The sequence below is a fragment of the Anomaloglossus baeobatrachus genome (assembly GCF_048569485.1).
Source record: "Anomaloglossus baeobatrachus isolate aAnoBae1 chromosome 9 unlocalized genomic scaffold, aAnoBae1.hap1 SUPER_9_unloc_2, whole genome shotgun sequence".
NCBI classification, from domain to species: domain Eukaryota; kingdom Metazoa; phylum Chordata; class Amphibia; order Anura; family Aromobatidae; genus Anomaloglossus; species Anomaloglossus baeobatrachus.
Window position 1 is genome coordinate 230,689 of NW_027441820.1, and position 23,359 is coordinate 254,047.

The 23,359-nt window shown below is 49.0% G+C and overlaps 10 non-coding genes and 3 pseudogenes across 10 annotated transcripts; all 13 read right to left on the reverse strand.

The window, feature by feature from the left end:
* Positions 1-721: 721 nt before the first annotated feature.
* Positions 722-912, reverse strand: LOC142259737 (U2 spliceosomal RNA). The gene has a single exon (XR_012728120.1). It is a non-coding gene; the product is annotated as a U2 spliceosomal RNA (small nuclear RNA).
* A 1,388-nt stretch (positions 913-2,300) lies between these two features.
* Positions 2,301-2,491, reverse strand: LOC142259738 (U2 spliceosomal RNA). The gene has a single exon (XR_012728121.1). It is a non-coding gene; the product is annotated as a U2 spliceosomal RNA (small nuclear RNA).
* A 1,388-nt stretch (positions 2,492-3,879) lies between these two features.
* LOC142259558 (U2 spliceosomal RNA) lies at positions 3,880-4,086 on the reverse strand (annotated as a pseudogene).
* A 5,425-nt stretch (positions 4,087-9,511) lies between these two features.
* On the reverse strand, positions 9,512-9,615 carry LOC142259675 (U2 spliceosomal RNA; annotated as a pseudogene).
* A 1,388-nt stretch (positions 9,616-11,003) lies between these two features.
* Positions 11,004-11,194, reverse strand: LOC142259739 (U2 spliceosomal RNA). The gene has a single exon (XR_012728122.1). It is a non-coding gene; the product is annotated as a U2 spliceosomal RNA (small nuclear RNA).
* A 1,388-nt stretch (positions 11,195-12,582) lies between these two features.
* LOC142259528 (U2 spliceosomal RNA) lies at positions 12,583-12,773 on the reverse strand. The gene has a single exon (XR_012728011.1). It is a non-coding gene; the product is annotated as a U2 spliceosomal RNA (small nuclear RNA).
* Positions 12,774-14,161: 1,388 nt separating this feature from the next.
* LOC142259740 (U2 spliceosomal RNA) lies at positions 14,162-14,352 on the reverse strand. Its single transcript, XR_012728123.1, has one exon. It is a non-coding gene; the product is annotated as a U2 spliceosomal RNA (small nuclear RNA).
* Positions 14,353-15,740: 1,388 nt separating this feature from the next.
* Positions 15,741-15,931, reverse strand: LOC142259517 (U2 spliceosomal RNA). Its single transcript, XR_012728001.1, has one exon. It is a non-coding gene; the product is annotated as a U2 spliceosomal RNA (small nuclear RNA).
* A 1,388-nt stretch (positions 15,932-17,319) lies between these two features.
* Positions 17,320-17,510, reverse strand: LOC142259518 (U2 spliceosomal RNA). The gene has a single exon (XR_012728002.1). It is a non-coding gene; the product is annotated as a U2 spliceosomal RNA (small nuclear RNA).
* A 1,388-nt stretch (positions 17,511-18,898) lies between these two features.
* Positions 18,899-19,089, reverse strand: LOC142259741 (U2 spliceosomal RNA). Its single transcript, XR_012728124.1, has one exon. It is a non-coding gene; the product is annotated as a U2 spliceosomal RNA (small nuclear RNA).
* Positions 19,090-20,477: 1,388 nt separating this feature from the next.
* LOC142259632 (U2 spliceosomal RNA) lies at positions 20,478-20,670 on the reverse strand. The gene has a single exon (XR_012728087.1). It is a non-coding gene; the product is annotated as a U2 spliceosomal RNA (small nuclear RNA).
* A 743-nt stretch (positions 20,671-21,413) lies between these two features.
* On the reverse strand, positions 21,414-21,555 carry LOC142259718 (U2 spliceosomal RNA; annotated as a pseudogene).
* Positions 21,556-22,943: 1,388 nt separating this feature from the next.
* On the reverse strand, positions 22,944-23,136 carry LOC142259573 (U2 spliceosomal RNA). The gene has a single exon (XR_012728036.1). It is a non-coding gene; the product is annotated as a U2 spliceosomal RNA (small nuclear RNA).
* Between the last annotated feature and the right edge of the window lie 223 nt (positions 23,137-23,359).

The window sequence follows — 23,359 nt, forward strand, 5'->3', positions numbered from 1 at the left end:
TAGAGGGGGGCTTTCTCAGAGGGCTTTTTACAGTTTTTCTATTCCCAATTAGCCGTTTAAGTGTACTTATTGAAAGTAGTAATTCTTTCATAGGCCGCCCTTTCTTAGTATTTGACGTTCCTTATATTGCGGTATGAGGCTTTGCAGCAGGTTGCAAACATTCATCACCCATGACTGTCCCCAATTGAGCTCAGAAGCTCAATGTCTATCATGACCTCTCTTTTAGAATGTCCAAGAGCAAGCAAACTATTCCTCCAGGAGAGGGCGCCAACAGACTACTAAAGAGATCATCATTACTCAAAGAAAACCCCAAAAACCAATGCATGATAGGAATAAACAGGTAACTTTCTTTGGAGTGGAAGCGGAGAGATCGCACCAGATGCCAATTCTAGATCTTATCACACCTGTGGTCACTGCAGCAGCAGGTGAATCCACTTTGTCCAAAAGGGATCTATTCCATTCAATTGCAAATGATCTAGATAAGACAGAGAACTGCAGCACGGGACATAGCCGAGTTGGTCAGGTTGAGTGGTGATGAGTTTGCTATTTGGATGAATAAAGAAAGTCAAAAGTGTGAAAGATAAAAAACAAAAGGAGGAAGTGTGAAAAGTGAATGGGCCAAATTGAGGTGCATATGAAGACGTATGCTTTCTTCCAATTCATTAAATCGGGCTAATATGAATCAGGTGAATTGAGTTCTGCTTTTGGAAACTGGGTTAAGAAGGGGTGCACCGGTCCTGGAGGTACTGCAATACCAGGTCAATGCGTGGAGTGGACAGAGCAAGCTCTTTTTCCATCTCCCTGTTCTAAAAATCCATTTAATATATGGTCCCCAGATAGGGGACGTATCAGATATTAAACTGATAAGAACAGATACTACACTTGATCTTAGCCAAAAGGCCGAGAAGCGATAACCAGAATTGGTTTGGGCCTCGAGTGGCACCCTGGCCTATGCCGGACACATCTTAGGGAGAGAGAGCGAGAGGGAGACAAACCCACGCCTACAGAAGACATTTTGTCACCCAAGCCAACCCTTGAAAAGGCTGCTTTGCAGAGCAAAAACAAGAAGAATGGTGCGTTTTGCAGCCGCCGCCCCCCACTGCAATGAATCTGAATAACTCCTCCTTTAGGGCGCAAGCAACTCCCCTCCCCCTTGCAGTCTTTCCAATTCACGATACAAAAAGACGGACAGGACAGGTTGCCTGACTTTCCGTCACTGCCACCCTTTGCCATCCTTACCCGTAGAAAGCCCTTTCATCATCCCCAAACCCTAATCTTTTCCCTTTCCTTCCCAGCCCCCAAACCCTGCCCTCTGTACCCTTCTCACCACCCGCATCCCTTCTCCTGTCATCCCCCTACCACCCGGGAAAAAAAGAGCTTGCCCCCTCCTTACACTAGCCCACCCTCCCACCCAAAGAACAACTTCTGCTGCGCAGCTTGTTTTCTAGGCAGCAGCGCTATTGTGATGTCAGCGGGGGCATTGTGACAAGCCGCCAGTGTTCCGTCTCTTCATGTTGTGCACAGTTCAAACGGAAAATACATCAACAGGCAGACTACAGAAAAGCTTACTATCAAAGGTTAGAGGGGGGCTTTCTCAGAGGGCTTTTTACAGTTTTTCTATTCCCAATTAGCCGTTTAAGTGTACTTATTGAAAGTAGTAATTCTTTCATAGGCCGCCCTTTCTTAGTATTTGACGTTCCTTATATTGCGGTATGAGGCTTTGCAGCAGGTTGCAAACATTCATCACCCATGACTGTCCCCAATTGAGCTCAGAAGCTCAATGTCTATCATGACCTCTCTTTTAGAATGTCCAAGAGCAAGCAAACTATTCCTCCAGGAGAGGGCGCCAACAGACTACTAAAGAGATCATCATTACTCAAAGAAAACCCCAAAAACCAATGCATGATAGGAATAAACAGGTAACTTTCTTTGGAGTGGAAGCGGAGAGATCGCACCAGATGCCAATTCTAGATCTTATCACACCTGTGGTCACTGCAGCAGCAGGTGAATCCACTTTGTCCAAAAGGGATCTATTCCATTCAATTGCAAATGATCTAGATAAGACAGAGAACTGCAGCACGGGACATAGCCGAGTTGGTCAGGTTGAGTGGTGATGAGTTTGCTATTTGGATGAATAAAGAAAGTCAAAAGTGTGAAAGATAAAAAACAAAAGGAGGAAGTGTGAAAAGTGAATGGGCCAAATTGAGGTGCATATGAAGACGTATGCTTTCTTCCAATTCATTAAATCGGGCTAATATGAATCAGGTGAATTGAGTTCTGCTTTTGGAAACTGGGTTAAGAAGGGGTGCACCGGTCCTGGAGGTACTGCAATACCAGGTCAATGCGTGGAGTGGACAGAGCAAGCTCTTTTTCCATCTCCCTGTTCTAAAAATCCATTTAATATATGGTCCCCAGATAGGGGACGTATCAGATATTAAACTGATAAGAACAGATACTACACTTGATCTTAGCCAAAAGGCCGAGAAGCGATAACCAGAATTGGTTTGGGCCTCGAGTGGCACCCTGGCCTATGCCGGACACATCTTAGGGAGAGAGAGCGAGAGGGAGACAAACCCACGCCTACAGAAGACATTTTGTCACCCAAGCCAACCCTTGAAAAGGCTGCTTTGCAGAGCAAAAACAAGAAGAATGGTGCGTTTTGCAGCCGCCGCCCCCCACTGCAATGAATCTGAATAACTCCTCCTTTAGGGCGCAAGCAACTCCCCTCCCCCTTGCAGTCTTTCCAATTCACGATACAAAAAGACGGACAGGACAGGTTGCCTGACTTTCCGTCACTGCCACCCTTTGCCATCCTTACCCGTAGAAAGCCCTTTCATCATCCCCAAACCCTAATCTTTTCCCTTTCCTTCCCAGCCCCCAAACCCTGCCCTCTGTACCCTTCTCACCACCCGCATCCCTTCTCCTGTCATCCCCCTACCACCCGGGAAAAAAAGAGCTTGCCCCCTCCTTACACTAGCCCACCCTCCCACCCAAAGAACAACTTCTGCTGCGCAGCTTGTTTTCTAGGCAGCAGCGCTATTGTGATGTCAGCGGGGGCATTGTGACAAGCCGCCAGTGTTCCGTCTCTTCATGTTGTGCACAGTTCAAACGGAAAATACATCAACAGGCAGACTACAGAAAAGCTTACTATCAAAGGTTAGAGGGGGGCTTTCTCAGAGGGCTTTTTACAGTTTTTCTATTCCCAATTAGCCGTTTAAGTGTACTTATTGAAAGTAGTAATTCTTTCATAGGCCGCCCTTTCTTAGTATTTGACGTTCCTTATATTGCGGTATGAGGCTTTGCAGCAGGTTGCAAACATTCATCACCCATGACTGTCCCCAATTGAGCTCAGAAGCTCAATGTCTATCATGACCTCTCTTTTAGAATGTCCAAGAGCAAGCAAACTATTCCTCCAGGAGAGGGCGCCAACAGACTACTAAAGAGATCATCATTACTCAAAGAAAACCCCAAAAACCAATGCATGATAGGAATAAACAGGTAACTTTCTTTGGAGTGGAAGCGGAGAGATCGCACCAGATGCCAATTCTAGATCTTATCACACCTGTGGTCACTGCAGCAGCAGGTGAATCCACTTTGTCCAAAAGGGATCTATTCCATTCAATTGCAAATGATCTAGATAAGACAGAGAACTGCAGCACGGGACATAGCCGAGTTGGTCAGGTTGAGTGGTGATGAGTTTGCTATTTGGATGAATAAAGAAAGTCAAAAGTGTGAAAGATAAAAAACAAAAGGAGGAAGTGTGAAAAGTGAATGGGCCAAATTGAGGTGCATATGAAGACGTATGCTTTCTTCCAATTCATTAAATCGGGCTAATATGAATCAGGTGAATTGAGTTCTGCTTTTGGAAACTGGGTTAAGAAGGGGTGCACCGGTCCTGGAGGTACTGCAATACCAGGTCAATGCGTGGAGTGGACAGAGCAAGCTCTTTTTCCATCTCCCTGTTCTAAAAATCCATTTAATATATGGTCCCCAGATAGGGGACGTATCAGATATTAAACTGATAAGAACAGATTTTTTTTGATTTAACAGCATCTTTATTATCATGCACTACTCACAAAAAGGTAACAAACCGTGTACAGTGCCGCAGCCCCGTACACACAGAAATATACAATCATTCTTACATAGCCATAGAGTACGACGCACTAAACTATACATCACGCTCCTATGCTATCCATAACACTCAAGCTGAAAGAAAAAGTTAGACAATAAATAACGACGAACCGGCGGTTGGGGGGTGGGGGTAGGGGAAAAGGGGGATAGGGTGGGGAAATCACAGGCCCGAAGCTTTATTGAAAGACGCACATAACGGGAAAAGGAGGGAGGGGGCATTGAAGAGGTTTAAACCTCCTCCTCGGCGCTGTCGTCCGGACTGTCCATGATGGAATAGTCTCTGAGCAGGCTGTGGATCAGCCTGCGGCAATCCTGGATAGATATCCTCTCCCTCTTCAAGATGAGCCGGTTCCTGGCGACCCAAATAGCGTCCTTAAAGCAGTTCATAAGGCGCCAAGCCTCCTGGATGGCTCCAACGGTGTGAGTCCCAGGGAAGAGTCCATAAAGTACGGAATGGTATGATAGGCTCCCTCTGGGGACGGAGTTCCTCAGGTCATCCTCCAGGGCAACCAACAGGCGCTGTGCAAAACGGCAGTCCCAAAAGGCGTGCAGCGATGTTTCCTCCACGAAGGGGCACCTTGGGCAGTACCGGGTTTTGCACAGGTTCCGGGCGTGCATGAATGACCGGACGGGCAGTCCGCCCTGTATCGCCATCCATGACAAGTCCTTGTGCCCGTTGGTCAATCCAGCCGATGACACGTTTGTCCAAACAGTCTCCAGTGTGTCGTGATGAAGTCCTGGAATGTTCTCCATTTCGTCCTTGGCTCTGATGAGTTTGTGGATAGTCTTTGGCTTCCACAAATCAGGCTTGAGTCCCTCCAGTTGGTGTTCCCTCACAAACCGAACCACGTCTCCGTAGAACCATGGCGTCGTCCAGTTGTAGGGGAAGGAGCTGTCCCACTTGTCCCAGCCTAACCGTCTCCAAAGGGGGAGCAGGAAGAAGCGAGACATGGACCCACCCGCGGAACCTCTCTTGACTCGCAGAGTTCGGCGAACGCAGTCACATACGAAGGAGGATCGCAGGAGGGTGGGGATATCGGGTACGCCCTTCCCACCCTTGCGAGGATCCTTGTACATGATGCTCCGCTTTACTCTGTCCATCTTGGATCCCCAGACAAAACGAAACACCGTCCTGGTAATGGCCCTGCACACGGTGGCAAGGGGGGGCCAGGCCTGGGCCGTGTACTGCAGCACGGGCAGTACCTCGTTACGCAGGACCAGTGCTTTGCCCTCACAGGTGAGGCGTCTGAGGCTCCACAGACCGATCCGTTGGGTGATCTTGGTCAAGCGTTCCTCCCAGGACTTGAGGGCTGCTCCTTCCTTCCCGAACCAGACTCCAAGAACCTTGATGAAATCCGGCTGGATGCTGAAAGGGAAGGGGGCGGAAGAGGCCGGCTGCCAGTCCCCGAAGAGCATGGCTTCCGACTTCCCGCAGTTGACTTTGGCTCCCGAAGCCCGTCCGAAGGTCTCACAGGTCTGGACGAGGGTGTCGACTGAGCGCCGGTCCGCGCAGAAGACGGTCACGTCGTCCATGTAGAGCGAGCACTTGACCTCGAAGCGTTCTGGTCCTGGTGCGGTGATCCCTCTGATCTCTCCATTCCGCCGGATAGCCTCTGCAAAGAGTTCTATAACACAAACAAAAAGAAGAGGTGACAGAGGACAGCCTTGTCTGACCCCTGAGAGGACCGGGAAGGGGTCAGTCTTCCAGCCGTTTACCAACACCGAGCTGTGAATATCAAAATACATTAGTTGGACATACAAGCAAAACATGTTACCCAAACCTAACCTGTGCAGAGCTTTGCCCAGGAACTCATGGGAAACACGGTCGAAGGCCTTTTCCTGATCCAACGAGATCAGGGCTGCGTGCACCCGGCGGGCTTTGATGTACTCGACCGTGTCCCGCATGAGAGCCAGGCTGTCTGCGATGCGACGTCCGGGGATGCCGCAGGTCTGATCCGGGTGGATGATCCGTCCGATAACAGTCTTCAATCTCGTTGCCATCGTCTTGGCCAGGATCTTGTAGTCGACGTTCAGAAGGGTGATGGGACGCCAATTCTTCAGGTCGCACCTCTCTCCTTTACGCTTGTACAGGATCGTGACCATTCCTTCCCTCAGAGATGGAGGCATTCTGCCCTCCACCACCATCTCCTCATACAGCCCTAACAGGTCCGGACAGATTAGGTCTCCCAGCGCTACATAGAGCTCTGCTGGGAGGCCGTCACTGCCCGGTGTCCTGCCAGAACTAAAGGATTTGGCGGCCGAGAGCAGCTCGTCCACCGTCAGAGGAACATCCATGGCCGCCGCGTCTGCAGGGTCAAGATGGTTAGTGATACCTGACAGGAACTTATCGGCGGCCTCGGGGTCAGTAGTCTTGCGGGCGTAGAGTTCGCTGTAGAAGTTGCTGACGACCTTCATCACGTTCTCTTTCCCGCGTCGCATGCTTCCACTCTCGTCTCGTAGTTCATTCATGGGCGTGTGACCGGCGTGGAGTTTCCTGAAAAAGAACGAGTTACATTTCTCACCCTTCTCCAGGTTCTCCACTTTGGAACGGAAGACAATTCGCTCGGACTCCTCCTCGAAGTGCCTTTTCAGGCTCCTCTTAGTCTCCTCCAGCTCCTCTCTCACGTCCCAGCCGCATCGAAGAAGGTCCTGCAGGGAACGCAGCTCACGCTGGAGTCTCCTGAAGTCCCTCCTCTTCAGACACGCCTGTTGTTGACTCTTTGCCTGAAAGAAGAAACGGAACTCGAGTTTAACGTATTCCCACCAGTCAGAAACAGACTGGAAGCCCGCCTTGTAGGCCCGCCACGTGGAGTAGGCAGCTCTAAGCTCCTCCAGAATCTCACCCTTTTCCAGCAGAGAGCAGTTCAGCTTCCAGGAGCCCGGGCCAATGGGGAAGCCATGGCCCAGCACACCTTGAAAGTGAATGGCTCTGTGGTCAGAGAAGAAGCAGGGGACCATCGAGTGCCCACTCCGCCCAACCGCCCGAGAGGTAAACACAAAGTCAATCCTGGAACGCAGCGAGCCATCGGATCGGCACCATGAATAGTTCACGGATCCGTGTCCGATGGAGCCAACAACGTCCACAAGAGAGGCTTCGGTCACCATCTCAATGAGCAGTTTGGATGTGACGTCCAACTTGGCAGCCGTTCCAGAACTGCGTCCATCCTCCTCAATCGGGCAGTTGAAATCCCCGGCCATCACTACCGTCCTGGCGGTAGCGAGCTGAGGGCGCAGGGCTTGGAGGAGCTCCAGTCGATCGCTCTTCACAGGAGAAGCGTACACATTGATGAACCTGACAGGTTCTCCCGCCCAGGTGCCATCCACGAGCAGTAACCTGCCGCAGACGATTTCCTGAACAGAGTCCAATGTGAAGGCGCTTCCCCTGATCAGCACGGCGACCCCCGCGGACCTACAGTCGCCTCCGCCGGACCAGTAGGATGGGCCATGGGTCCACTCCCTGGCCAGATGGTTGAAGGACCTAGAGGAGGGAAGGGAGCATTCCTGCAGGAAAAATACATCACTAGACTGAGTGTTAAGGAACGCAAAAATTGTCTGACGTCGGAACTTGTCTCTGATGCTCCTAACATTAATGGAAAAGATGTTAATGTTAGCAGTCATTGGAGGAAAGAGAAAGTTAGCGCAGGCGGTGTGCCTTAGTTACCACTCCGGTCGGGCGGTTCTTCCTCTTTGGCACCTGCTGGTAAGGGTATCTCCAGCAGACCCTCTTCTTCTAGCTGATCGAGCAGGGATGGTGCCTCAGTGGCTTCCGACTCCTCCATTTCTTCTTCGGCCACAAGGGACTCCACCATCTGCTCCAACACGTCCGGTTCTGGGAGGAGGCCATCCTCCTCTTCCTGGGGTGGATTGGGATCCACAATGAACAGCTTGGAAGGTTCTGCGACAGGACTATCTTCCACCTTCCTTTTCCTTTGGCCTGTACCTGAGGAGACAAGAGCTGGAAAATCCTCCTCGGTGAAAAGTGCAAGAGTGCTGAGGTCCTCTGCTCTCATGGTCTGGGGAGGGAGAGTGGGCTTTGGGGGGGGGGTGAGGAGACCAACTGAGGAGTAGGGAAATGAGGTGGAGGTAGTGGAATCCTCAGTAGGGTTGGCCGGGGGGGGAGGGGTTTGGACAGGGGTGACAGGGGGGGGGACCAGGGAGGGGGCAACAGTTTTCTTACCCTTTTTCCTGGACTCCGTGGCTGCTGGGGCATCGGCTGGAGCCACGGTCGCCGGGTTCTTGGCCGCCTTGTCCTTGGCCTCTGTGGCCTTGGTCGTAGCTGCCTTGGTCGACGAAGCTGCGACTACCCGATACTGGGTCACCGCGGCAACCCTTGCCCAGGATTTCTCCCGCTGTGGGCAGTCCTTGTAAAGGTGGTCCGCCTGTCCACATAGGTTGCAAGTCTTCTTCTTTGGGCAGTCCTTGGAGCTGTGTCCCGTCACCCGGCAAACCCTGCAGGCGTCCTCCTTGCAGGTCTTCATCGAATGCCCTTTCCCGCCACATTTCCTGCAGTTGTGTGGCATGTCCGGGTAGTAGATGAGACCAAAGGAGTTTCCCAGAGAGAATGTCGGGGGCAGGTGCTGGAGACCATCCTCGGATGCTGGTTCCCTGTAGAGTCGAACGGTTACTGACCACTTACCCGTCCAGAATCCGTTGCCGTTAAGGATGTGGGATGGCTCCCTCACCACTGTGCAGAGACGTCCCAGGAACGTGGAGATGTCTCTTCCTGGGGTGTGCGGGTTCCGCATGGAGACCGTGATCCTCTTCTCATCCCTCTGTATAGGACAGGATCCTAAAAAAGAATGAAAAGGGGAGTCCGGCATCGCTGCGTTCATCGCCTCCCAGTATCTCCTGCAGGCATTCACCGTGGCAAAGGTTACCAGAAAAATGCCAGTCATGAAGGTCTGGACACTCAGGGTTTCCGCCCTGGAGAAGCCCTGATCCAGAATCATCTTCTTGCAGAACACGTCGCTGGACATGTCCGGCAACCTACCATCCACCGCCTTTAGCTTCAGGGCGACCGTCTGCCGCATCCAAGGCTCCAGGGTTGGAGCCTTTTCAGGCGGCGTCCGGGCTCCCTCCGGCTGGCTGGCGTCGGAGGTGGGGGCCTCTTGGGCCGAAGAAGCCTCTGGATGAGCCTTCCTGGAGGTCCCTGGGTCCTGAGCCTTCCTGGCTGCCTTCTCTGGCTTGCTTGCCATGGCTGGTTCCTGCTTGAGTTCCCGGAGCTGGATCTTGGATTCTTCTCCGGGTGTCTTCTCCCGCTGTGTTCCTCCTCGAAGTTCCTCTGGTCTCCCCAAGTCTTCTCCGAGCCTTCGTCTTCTTGCTTCTTTCTGCCAAGCTCTTCTTCCGTCCGATCTCCCTCTTTCGGTCTCGGCTGGGCTTCGGAGCTTGTCTCCCTGATCGTATCTCGTCAAGTGTAGCTAGCTCAGTTTGTTCTGATAAGAACAGATACTACACTTGATCTTAGCCAAAAGGCCGAGAAGCGATAACCAGAATTGGTTTGGGCCTCGAGTGGCACCCTGGCCTATGCCGGACACATCTTAGGGAGAGAGAGCGAGAGGGAGACAAACCCACGCCTACAGAAGACATTTTGTCACCCAAGCCAACCCTTGAAAAGGCTGCTTTGCAGAGCAAAAACAAGAAGAATGGTGCGTTTTGCAGCCGCCGCCCCCCACTGCAATGAATCTGAATAACTCCTCCTTTAGGGCGCAAGCAACTCCCCTCCCCCTTGCAGTCTTTCCAATTCACGATACAAAAAGACGGACAGGACAGGTTGCCTGACTTTCCGTCACTGCCACCCTTTGCCATCCTTACCCGTAGAAAGCCCTTTCATCATCCCCAAACCCTAATCTTTTCCCTTTCCTTCCCAGCCCCCAAACCCTGCCCTCTGTACCCTTCTCACCACCCGCATCCCTTCTCCTGTCATCCCCCTACCACCCGGGAAAAAAAGAGCTTGCCCCCTCCTTACACTAGCCCACCCTCCCACCCAAAGAACAACTTCTGCTGCGCAGCTTGTTTTCTAGGCAGCAGCGCTATTGTGATGTCAGCGGGGGCATTGTGACAAGCCGCCAGTGTTCCGTCTCTTCATGTTGTGCACAGTTCAAACGGAAAATACATCAACAGGCAGACTACAGAAAAGCTTACTATCAAAGGTTAGAGGGGGGCTTTCTCAGAGGGCTTTTTACAGTTTTTCTATTCCCAATTAGCCGTTTAAGTGTACTTATTGAAAGTAGTAATTCTTTCATAGGCCGCCCTTTCTTAGTATTTGACGTTCCTTATATTGCGGTATGAGGCTTTGCAGCAGGTTGCAAACATTCATCACCCATGACTGTCCCCAATTGAGCTCAGAAGCTCAATGTCTATCATGACCTCTCTTTTAGAATGTCCAAGAGCAAGCAAACTATTCCTCCAGGAGAGGGCGCCAACAGACTACTAAAGAGATCATCATTACTCAAAGAAAACCCCAAAAACCAATGCATGATAGGAATAAACAGGTAACTTTCTTTGGAGTGGAAGCGGAGAGATCGCACCAGATGCCAATTCTAGATCTTATCACACCTGTGGTCACTGCAGCAGCAGGTGAATCCACTTTGTCCAAAAGGGATCTATTCCATTCAATTGCAAATGATCTAGATAAGACAGAGAACTGCAGCACGGGACATAGCCGAGTTGGTCAGGTTGAGTGGTGATGAGTTTGCTATTTGGATGAATAAAGAAAGTCAAAAGTGTGAAAGATAAAAAACAAAAGGAGGAAGTGTGAAAAGTGAATGGGCCAAATTGAGGTGCATATGAAGACGTATGCTTTCTTCCAATTCATTAAATCGGGCTAATATGAATCAGGTGAATTGAGTTCTGCTTTTGGAAACTGGGTTAAGAAGGGGTGCACCGGTCCTGGAGGTACTGCAATACCAGGTCAATGCGTGGAGTGGACAGAGCAAGCTCTTTTTCCATCTCCCTGTTCTAAAAATCCATTTAATATATGGTCCCCAGATAGGGGACGTATCAGATATTAAACTGATAAGAACAGATACTACACTTGATCTTAGCCAAAAGGCCGAGAAGCGATAACCAGAATTGGTTTGGGCCTCGAGTGGCACCCTGGCCTATGCCGGACACATCTTAGGGAGAGAGAGCGAGAGGGAGACAAACCCACGCCTACAGAAGACATTTTGTCACCCAAGCCAACCCTTGAAAAGGCTGCTTTGCAGAGCAAAAACAAGAAGAATGGTGCGTTTTGCAGCCGCCGCCCCCCACTGCAATGAATCTGAATAACTCCTCCTTTAGGGCGCAAGCAACTCCCCTCCCCCTTGCAGTCTTTCCAATTCACGATACAAAAAGACGGACAGGACAGGTTGCCTGACTTTCCGTCACTGCCACCCTTTGCCATCCTTACCCGTAGAAAGCCCTTTCATCATCCCCAAACCCTAATCTTTTCCCTTTCCTTCCCAGCCCCCAAACCCTGCCCTCTGTACCCTTCTCACCACCCGCATCCCTTCTCCTGTCATCCCCCTACCACCCGGGAAAAAAAGAGCTTGCCCCCTCCTTACACTAGCCCACCCTCCCACATAAAGAACAACTTCTGCTGCGCAGCTTGTTTTCTAGGCAGCAGCGCTATTGTGATGTCAGCGGGGGCATTGTGACAAGCCGCCAGTGTTCCGTCTCTTCATGTTGTGCACAGTTCAAACGGAAAATACATCAACAGGCAGACTACAGAAAAGCTTACTATCAAAGGTTAGAGGGGGGCTTTCTCAGAGGGCTTTTTACAGTTTTTCTATTCCCAATTAGCCGTTTAAGTGTACTTATTGAAAGTAGTAATTCTTTCATAGGCCGCCCTTTCTTAGTATTTGACGTTCCTTATATTGCGGTATGAGGCTTTGCAGCAGGTTGCAAACATTCATCACCCATGACTGTCCCCAATTGAGCTCAGAAGCTCAATGTCTATCATGACCTCTCTTTTAGAATGTCCAAGAGCAAGCAAACTATTCCTCCAGGAGAGGGCGCCAACAGACTACTAAAGAGATCATCATTACTCAAAGAAAACCCCAAAAACCAATGCATGATAGGAATAAACAGGTAACTTTCTTTGGAGTGGAAGCGGAGAGATCGCACCAGATGCCAATTCTAGATCTTATCACACCTGTGGTCACTGCAGCAGCAGGTGAATCCACTTTGTCCAAAAGGGATCTATTCCATTCAATTGCAAATGATCTAGATAAGACAGAGAACTGCAGCACGGGACATAGCCGAGTTGGTCAGGTTGAGTGGTGATGAGTTTGCTATTTGGATGAATAAAGAAAGTCAAAAGTGTGAAAGATAAAAAACAAAAGGAGGAAGTGTGAAAAGTGAATGGGCCAAATTGAGGTGCATATGAAGACGTATGCTTTCTTCCAATTCATTAAATCGGGCTAATATGAATCAGGTGAATTGAGTTCTGCTTTTGGAAACTGGGTTAAGAAGGGGTGCACCGGTCCTGGAGGTACTGCAATACCAGGTCAATGCGTGGAGTGGACAGAGCAAGCTCTTTTTCCATCTCCCTGTTCTAAAAATCCATTTAATATATGGTCCCCAGATAGGGGACGTATCAGATAGTAAACTGATAAGAACAGATACTACACTTGATCTTAGCCAAAAGGCCGAGAAGCGATAACCAGAATTGGTTTGGGCCTCGAGTGGCACCCTGGCCTATGCCGGACACATCTTAGGGAGAGAGAGCGAGAGGGAGACAAACCCACGCCTACAGAAGACATTTTGTCACCCAAGCCAACCCTTGAAAAGGCTGCTTTGCAGAGCAAAAACAAGAAGAATGGTGCGTTTTGCAGCCGCCGCCCCCCACTGCAATGAATCTGAATAACTCCTCCTTTAGGGCGCAAGCAACTCCCCTCCCCCTTGCAGTCTTTCCAATTCACGATACAAAAAGACGGACAGGACAGGTTGCCTGACTTTCCGTCACTGCCACCCTTTGCCATCCTTACCCGTAGAAAGCCCTTTCATCATCCCCAAACCCTAATCTTTTCCCTTTCCTTCCCAGCCCCCAAACCCTGCCCTCTGTACCCTTCTCACCACCCGCATCCCTTCTCCTGTCATCCCCCTACCACCCGGGAAAAAAAGAGCTTGCCCCCTCCTTACACTAGCCCACCCTCCCACCCAAAGAACAACTTCTGCTGCGCAGCTTGTTTTCTAGGCAGCAGCGCTATTGTGATGTCAGCGGGGGCATTGTGACAAGCCGCCAGTGTTCCGTCTCTTCATGTTGTGCACAGTTCAAACGGAAAATACATCAACAGGCAGACTACAGAAAAGCTTACTATCAAAGGTTAGAGGGGGGCTTTCTCAGAGGGCTTTTTACAGTTTTTCTATTCCCAATTAGCCGTTTAAGTGTACTTATTGAAAGTAGTAATTCTTTCATAGGCCGCCCTTTCTTAGTATTTGACGTTCCTTATATTGCGGTATGAGGCTTTGCAGCAGGTTGCAAACATTCATCACCCATGACTGTCCCCAATTGAGCTCAGAAGCTCAATGTCTATCATGACCTCTCTTTTAGAATGTCCAAGAGCAAGCAAACTATTCCTCCAGGAGAGGGCGCCAACAGACTACTAAAGAGATCATCATTACTCAAAGAAAACCCCAAAAACCAATGCATGATAGGAATAAACAGGTAACTTTCTTTGGAGTGGAAGCGGAGAGATCGCACCAGATGCCAATTCTAGATCTTATCACACCTGTGGTCACTGCAGCAGCAGGTGAATCCACTTTGTCCAAAAGGGATCTATTCCATTCAATTGCAAATGATCTAGATAAGACAGAGAACTGCAGCACGGGACATAGCCGAGTTGGTCAGGTTGAGTGGTGATGAGTTTGCTATTTGGATGAATAAAGAAAGTCAAAAGTGTGAAAGATAAAAAACAAAAGGAGGAAGTGTGAAAAGTGAATGGGCCAAATTGAGGTGCATATGAAGACGTATGCTTTCTTCCAATTCATTAAATCGGGCTAATATGAATCAGGTGAATTGAGTTCTGCTTTTGGAAACTGGGTTAAGAAGGGGTGCACCGGTCCTGGAGGTACTGCAATACCAGGTCAATGCGTGGAGTGGACAGAGCAAGCTCTTTTTCCATCTCCCTGTTCTAAAAATCCATTTAATATATGGTCCCCAGATAGGGGACGTATCAGATATTAAACTGATAAGAACAGATACTACACTTGATCTTAGCCAAAAGGCCGAGAAGCGATAACCAGAATTGGTTTGGGCCTCGAGTGGCACCCTGGCCTATGCCGGACACATCTTAGGGAGAGAGAGCGAGAGGGAGACAAACCCACGCCTACAGAAGACATTTTGTCACCCAAGCCAACCCTTGAAAAGGCTGCTTTGCAGAGCAAAAACAAGAAGAATGGTGCGTTTTGCAGCCGCCGCCCCCCACTGCAATGAATCTGAATAACTCCTCCTTTAGGGCGCAAGCAACTCCCCTCCCCCTTGCAGTCTTTCCAATTCACGATACAAAAAGACGGACAGGACAGGTTGCCTGACTTTCCGTCACTGCCACCCTTTGCCATCCTTACCCGTAGAAAGCCCTTTCATCATCCCCAAACCCTAATCTTTTCCCTTTCCTTCCCAGCCCCCAAACCCTGCCCTCTGTACCCTTCTCACCACCCGCATCCCTTCTCCTGTCATCCCCCTACCACCCGGGAAAAAAAGAGCTTGCCCCCTCCTTACACTAGCCCACCCTCCCACCCAAAGAACAACTTCTGCTGCGCAGCTTGTTTTCTAGGCAGCAGCGCTATTGTGATGTCAGCGGGGGCATTGTGACAAGCCGCCAGTGTTCCGTCTCTTCATGTTGTGCACAGTTCAAACGGAAAATACATCAACAGGCAGACTACAGAAAAGCTTACTATCAAAGGTTAGAGGGGGGCTTTCTCAGAGGGCTTTTTACAGTTTTTCTATTCCCAATTAGCCGTTTAAGTGTACTTATTGAAAGTAGTAATTCTTTCATAGGCCGCCCTTTCTTAGTATTTGACGTTCCTTATATTGCGGTATGAGGCTTTGCAGCAGGTTGCAAACATTCATCACCCATGACTGTCCCCAATTGAGCTCAGAAGCTCAATGTCTATCATGACCTCTCTTTTAGAATGTCCAAGAGCAAGCAAACTATTCCTCCAGGAGAGGGCGCCAACAGACTACTAAAGAGATCATCATTACTCAAAGAAAACCCCAAAAACCAATGCATGATAGGAATAAACAGGTAACTTTCTTTGGAGTGGAAGCGGAGAGATCGCACCAGATGCCAATTCTAGATCTTATCACACCTGTGGTCACTGCAGCAGCAGGTGAATCCACTTTGTCCAAAAGGGATCTATTCCATTCAATTGCAAATGATGTAGATAAGACAGAGAACTGCAGCACGGGACATAGCCGAGTTGGTCAGGTTGAGTGGTGATGAGTTTGCTATTTGGATGAATAAAGAAAGTCAAAAGTGTGAAAGATAAAAAACAAAAGGAGGAAGTGTGAAAAGTGAATGGGCCAAATTGAGGTGCATATGAAGACGTATGCTTTCTTCCAATTCATTAAATCGGGCTAATATGAATCAGGTGAATTGAGTTCTGCTTTTGGAAACTGGGTTAAGAAGGGGTGCACCGGTCCTGGAGGTACTGCAATACCAGGTCAATGCGTGGAGTGGACAGAGCAAGCTCTTTTTCCATCTCCCTGTTCTAAAATTCCATTTAATATATGGTCCCCAGATAGGGGACGTATCAGATATTAAACTGATAAGAACAGATACTACACTTGATCTTAGCCAAAAGGCCGAGAAGCGATAACCAGAATTGGTTTGGGCCTCGAGTGGCACCCTGGCCTATGCCGGACACATCTTAGGGAGAGAGAGCGAGAGGGAGACAAACCCACGCCTACAGAAGACATTTTGTCACCCAAGCCAACCCTTGAAAAGGCTGCTTTGCAGAGCAAAAACAAGAAGAATGGTGCGTTTTGCAGCCGCCGCCCCCCACTGCAATGAATCTGAATAACTCCTCCTTTAGGGCGCAAGCAACTCCCCTCCCCCTTGCAGTCTTTCCAATTCACGATACAAAAAGACGGACAGGACAGGTTGCCTGACTTTCCGTCACTGCCACCCTTTGCCATCCTTACCCGTAGAAAGCCCTTTCATCATCCCCAAACCCTAATCTTTTCCCTTTCCTTCCCAGCCCCCAAACCCTGCCCTCTGTACCCTTCTCACCACCCGCATCCCTTCTCCTGTCATCCCCCTACCACCCGGGAAAAAAAGAGCTTGCCCCCTCCTTACACTAGCCCACCCTCCCACCCAAAGAACAACTTCTGCTGCGCAGCTTGTTTTCTAGGCAGCAGCGCTATTGTGATGTCAGCGGGGGCATTGTGACAAGCCGCCAGTGTTCCGTCTCTTCATGTTGTGCACAGTTCAAACGGAAAATACATCAACAGGCAGACTACAGAAAAGCTTACTATCAAAGGTTAGAGGGGGGCTTTCTCAGAGGGCTTTTTACAGTTTTTCTATTCCCAATTAGCCGTTTAAGTGTACTTATTGAAAGTAGTAATTCTTTCATAGGCCACCCTTTCTTAGTATTTGACGTTCCTTATATTGCGGTATGAGGCTTTGCAGCAGGTTGCAAACATTCATCACCCATGACTGTCCCCAATTGAGCTCAGAAGCTCAATGTCTATCATGACCTCTCTTTTAGAATGTCCAAGAGCAAGCAAACTATTCCTCCAGGAGAGGGCGCCAACAGACTACTAAAGAGATCATCATTACTCAAAGAAAACCCCAAAAACCAATGCATGATAGGAATAAACAGGTAACTTTCTTTGGAGTGGAAGCGGAGAGATCGCACCAGATGCCAATTCTAGATCTTATCACACCTGTGGTCACTGCAGCAGCAGGTGAATCCACTTTGTCCAAAAGGGATCTATTCCATTCAATTGCAAATGATCTAGATAAGACAGAGAACTGCAGCACGGGACATAGCCGAGTTGGTCAGGTTGAGTGGTGATGAGTTTGCTATTTGGATGAATAAAGAAAGTCAAAAGTGTGAAAGATAAAAAACAAAAGGAGGAAGTGTGAAAAGTGAATGGGCCAAATTGAGGTGCATATGAAGACGTATGCTTTCTTCCAATTCATTAAATCGGGCTAATATGAATCAGGTGAATTGAGTTCTGCTTTTGGAAACTGGGTTAAGAAGGGGTGCACCGGTCCTGGAGGTACTGCAATACCAGGTCAATGCGTGGAGTGGACAGAGCAAGCTCTTTTTCCATCTCCCTGTTCTAAAAATCCATTTAATATATGGTCCCCAGATAGGGGACGTATCAGATATTAAACTGATAAGAACAGTTACTACACTTGATCTTAGCCAAAAGGCCGAGAAGCGATAACCAGAATTGGTTTGGGCCTCGAGTGGCACCCTGGCCTATGCCGGACACATCTTAGGGAGAGAGAGCGAGAGGGAGACAAACCCACGCCTACAGAAGACATTTTGTCACCCAAGCCAACCCTTGAAAAGGCTGCTTTGCAGAGCAAAAACAAGAAGAATGGTGCGTTTTGCAGCCGCCGCCCCCCACTGCAATGAATCTGAATAACTCCTCCTTTAGGGCGCAAGCAACTCCCCTCCCCCTTGCAGTCTTTCCAATTCACGATACAAAAAGACGGACAGGACAGGTTGCCTGACTTTCCGTCACTGCCACCCTTTGCCATCCTTACCCGTAGAAAGCCCTTTCATCATCCCCAAACCCTAATCTTTTCCCTTTCCTTCCCAGCCCCCAAACCCTGCCCTCTGTACCCTTCTCACCACCCGCATCCCTTCTCCTGTCATCCCCCTACCACCCGGGAAAAAAAGAGCTTGCCCCCTCCTTACACTAGCCCACCCTCCCACCCAAAGAACAACTTCTGCTGCGCAGCTTGTTTTCTAGGCAGCAGCGCTATTGTGATGTCAGCGGGGGCATTGTGACAAGCCGCCAGTGTTCCGTCTCTTCATGTTGTGCACAGTTCAAACGGAAAATACATCAACAGGCAGACTACAGAAAAGCTTACTATCAAAGGTTAGAGGGGGGCTTTCTCAGAGGGCTTTTTACAGTTTTTCTATTCCCAATTAGCCGTTTAAGTGTACTTATTGAAAGTAGTAATTCTTTCATAGGCCGCCCTTTCTTAGTATTTGACGTTCCTTATATTGCGGTATGAGGCTTTGCAGCAGGTTGCAAACATTCATCACCCATGACTGTCCCCAATTGAGCTCAGAAGCTCAATGTCTATCATGACCTCTCTTTTAGAATGTCCAAGAGCAAGCAAACTATTCCTCCAGGAGAGGGCGCCAACAGACTACTAAAGAGATCATCATTACTCAAAGAAAACCCCAAAAACCAATGCATGATAGGAATAAACAGGTAACTTTCTTTGGAGTGGAAGCGGAGAGATCGCACCAGATGCCAATTCTAGATCTTATCACACCTGTGGTCACTGCAGCAGCAGGTGAATCCACTTTGTCCAAAAGGGATCTATTCCATTCAATTGCAAATGATCTAGATAAGACAGAGAACTGCAGCACGGGACATAGCCGAGTTGGTCAGGTTGAGTGGTGATGAGTTTGCTATTTGGATGAATAAAGAAAGTCAAAAGTGTGAAAGATAAAAAACAAAAGGAGGAAGTGTGAAAAGTGAATGGGCCAAATTGAGGTGCATATGAAGACGTATGCTTTCTTCCAATTCATTAAATCGGGCTAATATGAATCAGGTGAATTGAGTTCTGCTTTTGGAAACTGGGTTAAGAAGGGGTGCACCGGTCCTGGAGGTACTGCAATACCAGGTCAATGCGTGGAGTGGACAGAGCAAGCTCTTTTTCCATCTCCCTGTTCTAAAAATCCATTTAATATATGGTCCCCAGATAGGGGACGTATCAGATATTAAACTGATAAGAACAGATACTACACTTGATCTTAGCCAAAAGGCCGAGAAGCGATAACCAGAATTGGTTTGGGCCTCGAGTGGCACCCTGGCCTATGCCGGACACATCTTAGGGAGAGAGAGCGAGAGGGAGACAAACCCACGCCTACAGAAGACATTTTGTCACCCAAGCCAACCCTTGAAAAGGCTGCTTTGCAGAGCAAAAACAAGAAGAATGGTGCGTTTTGCAGCCGCCGCCCCCCACTGCAATGAATCTGAATAACTCCTCCTTTAGGGCGCAAGCAACTCCCCTCCCCCTTGCAGTCTTTCCAATTCACGATACAAAAAGACGGACAGGACAGGTTGCCTGACTTTCCGTCACTGCCACCCTTTGCCATCCTTACCCGTAGAAAGCCCTTTCATCATCCCCAAACCCTAATCTTTTCCCTTTCCTTCCCAGCCCCCAAACCCTGCCCTCTGTACCCTTCTCACCACCCGCATCCCTTCTCCTGTCATCCCCCTACCACCCGGGAAAAAAAGAGCTTGCCCCCTCCTTACACTAGCCCACCCTCCCACCCAAAGAACAACTTCTGCTGCGCAGCTTGTTTTCTAGGCAGCAGCGCTATTGTGATGTCAGCGGGGGCATTGTGACAAGCCGCCAGTGTTCCGTCTCTTCATGTTGTGCACAGTTCAAACGGAAAATACATCAACAGGCAGACTACAGAAAAGCTTACTATCAAAGGTTAGAGGGGGGCTTTCTCAGAGGGCTTTTTACAGTTTTTCTATTCCCAATTAGCCGTTTAAGTGTACTTATTGAAAGTAGTAATTCTTTCATAGGCCGCCCTTTCTTAGTATTTGACGTTCCTTATATTGCGGTATGAGGCTTTGCAGCAGGTTGCAAACATTCATCACCCATGACTGTCCCCAATTGAGCTCAGAAGCTCAATGTCTATCATGACCTCTCTTTTAGAATGTCCAAGAGCAAGCAAACTATTCCTCCAGGAGAGGGCGCCAACAGACTACTAAAGAGATCATCATTACTCAAAGAAAACCCCAAAAACCAATGCATGATAGGAATAAACAGGTAACTTTCTTTGGAGTGGAAGCGGAGAGATCGCACCAGATGCCAATTCTAGATCTTATCACACCTGTGGTCACTGCAGCAGCAGGTGAATCCACTTTGTCCAAAAGGGATCTATTCCATTCAATTGCAAATGATCTAGATAAGACAGAGAACTGCAGCACGGGACATAGCCGAGTTGGTCAGGTTGAGTGGTGATGAGTTTGCTATTTGGATGAATAAAGAAAGTCAAAAGTGTGAAAGATAAAAAACAAAAGGAGGAAGTGTGAAAAGTGAATGGGCCAAATTGAGGTGCATATGAAGACGTATGCTTTCTTCCAATTCATTAAATCGGGCTAATATGAATCAGGTGAATTGAGTTCTGCTTTTGGAAACTGGGTTAAGAAGGGGTGCACCGGTCCTGGAGGTACTGCAATACCAGGTCAATGAGTGGAGTGGACAGAGCAAGCTCTTTTTCCATCTCCCTGTTCTAAAAATCCATTTAATATATGGTCCCCAGATAGGGGACGTATCAGATATTAAACTGATAAGAACAGATTTTTGATTTAATGAAGCTTTCCAAAGCACCGCAAAAAATGCATGACCAAAGTCACACCAAAAACAGTGCAAAGGCTAGGATTCGTGTGGACCCCTCCGTGAGGAGAGGGTCCCCAAAAATCAACCCCGTCCCTCCGAGCCAGAAGGCCACAGCAAGGGTCAGGGATCTTCGGTGCTCCCCCAAGCCGAAGCCTGGTTGAGCCTTGTCGTTGCTCCCAGCGTCCACCCAGGCATCTTACCCAAGTGGAGTAGAGAGCTACTAGTTGTTGGTTTCGCAGCCGAAACTGCCCGGACCGTCAACCGGTGTTGGTTTCTCAGCCCAAGGCTAACCGGACCTCCAACCGGGTGTTGGTTTCTCAGCCGAAGCTGACCCGGACCTCCAACCGGGTGTTGGTTTCTCAGCCGAAGCTGACCCGGACCTCCAACCGGGTGTTGGTTTCTCAGCCGAAGCTGACCCGGACCTCCAACCGGGTGTTGGTTTCTCAGCCAAAGCTGACCCAGACCTCCAACCGGGTGTTGGTTTCTCAGCCCAAAGCTGAACGGACCTCCGACCATGATTATAAAAATTTCCCTTCCTAGCCAGAAGGCCGGGATAGAGCAATATGCTCAGAAAGTATGAAAAGGCAAGGTACGGTGTGCTACAGAGCCCAAGGCTCGCCGGGGTCCCAAGCCAGCAAGCTCAGACTCACTCCAGGGTCGTCAATCCTGGGGCACATTGCACCATAGCCCCCACACTTACTCAGTCTAATAGCCTCGATCCTGGTAGGGCCATGGTTTCCTCTAGATGGATATACTATCCTCCCAAAGTACTAACAAGCGCAACCTTCCAGTGTGCATTGCATCATTGTACTAAGGTGGCCGGAGCCTTAAACCACCTTTTCGAACGATACTACACTTGATCTTAGCCAAAAGGCCGAGAAGCGATAACCAGAATTGGTTTGGGCCTCGAGTGGCACCCTGGCCTATGCCGGACACATCTTAGGGAGAGAGAGCGAGAGGGAGACAAACCCACGCCTACAGAAGACATTTTGTCACCCAAGCCAACCCTTGAAAAGGCTGCTTTGCAGAGCAAAAACAAGAAGAATGGTGCGTTTTGCAGCCGCCGCCCCCCACTGCAATGAATCTGAATAACTCCTCCTTTAGGGCGCAAGCAACTCCCCTCCCCCTTGCAGTCTTTCCAATTCACGATACAAAAAGACGGACAGGACAGGTTGCCTGACTTTCCGTCACTGCCACCCTTTGCCATCCTTACCCGTAGAAAGCCCTTTCATCATCCCCAAACCCTAATCTTTTCCCTTTCCTTCCCAGCCCCCAAACCCTGCCCTCTGTACCCTTCTCACCACCCGCATCCCTTCTCCTGTCATCCCCCTACCACCCGGGAAAAAAAGAGCTTGCCCCCTCCTTACACTAGCCCACCCTCCCACCCAAAGAACAACTTCTGCTGCGCAGCTTGTTTTCTAGGCAGCAGCGCTATTGTGATGTCAGCGGGGGCATTGTGACAAGCCGCCAGTGTTCCGTCTCTTCATGTTGTGCACAGTTCAAACGGAAAATACATCAACAGGCAGACTACAGAAAAGCTTACTATCAAAGGTTAGAGGGGGGCTTTCTCAGAGGGCTTTTTACAGTTTTTCTATTCCCAATTAGCCGTTTAAGTGTACTTATTGAAAGTAGTAATTCTTTCATAGGCCGCCCTTTCTTAGTATTTGACGTTCCTTATATTGCGGTATGAGGCTTTGCAGCAGGTTGCAAACATTCATCACCCATGACTGTCCCCAATTGAGCTCAGAAGCTCAATGTCTATCATGACCTCTCTTTTAGAATGTCCAAGAGCAAGCAAACTATTCCTCCAGGAGAGGGCGCCAACAGACTACTAAAGAGATCATCATTACTCAAAGAAAACCCCAAAAACCAATGCATGATAGGAATAAACAGGTAACTTTCTTTGGAGTGGAAGCGGAGAGATCGCACCAGATGCCAATTCTAGATCTTATCACACCTGTGGTCACTGCAGCAGCAGGTGAATCCACTTTGTCCAAAAGGGATCTATTCCATTCAATTGCAAATGATCTAGATAAGACAGAGAACTGCAGCACGGGACATAGCCGAGTTGGTCAGGTTGAGTGGTGATGAGTTTGCTATTTGGATGAATAAAGAAAGTCAAAAGTGTGAAAGATAAAAAACAAAAGGAGGAAGTGTGAAAAGTGAATGGGCCAAATTGAGGTGCATATGAAGACGTATGCTTTCTTCCAATTCATTAAATCGGGCTAATATGAATCAGGTGAATTTAGTTCTGCTTTTGGAAACTGGGTTAAGAAGGGGTGCACCGGTCCTGGAGGTACTGCAATACCAGGTCAATGCGTGGAGTGGACAGAGCAAGCTCTTTTTCCATCTCCCTGTTCTAAAAATCCATTTAATATATGGTCCCCAGATAGGGGACGTATCAGATATTAAACTGATAAGAACAGATTTTTGATTTAATGAAGCTTTCCAAAGCACCGCAAAAAATGCATGACCGAAGTCACACCAAAAACAGTGCAAAGGCTAGGATTCGTGTGGACCCCTCCGTGAGGAGAGGGTCCCCAAAAATCAACCCCGTCCCTCCGAGCCAGAAGGCCACAGCAAGGGTCAGGGATCTTCGGTGCTCCCCCAAGCCGAAGCCTGGTTGAGCCTTGTCGTTGCTCCCAGCGTCCACCCAGGCATCTTACCCAAGTGGAGTAGAGAGCTACTAG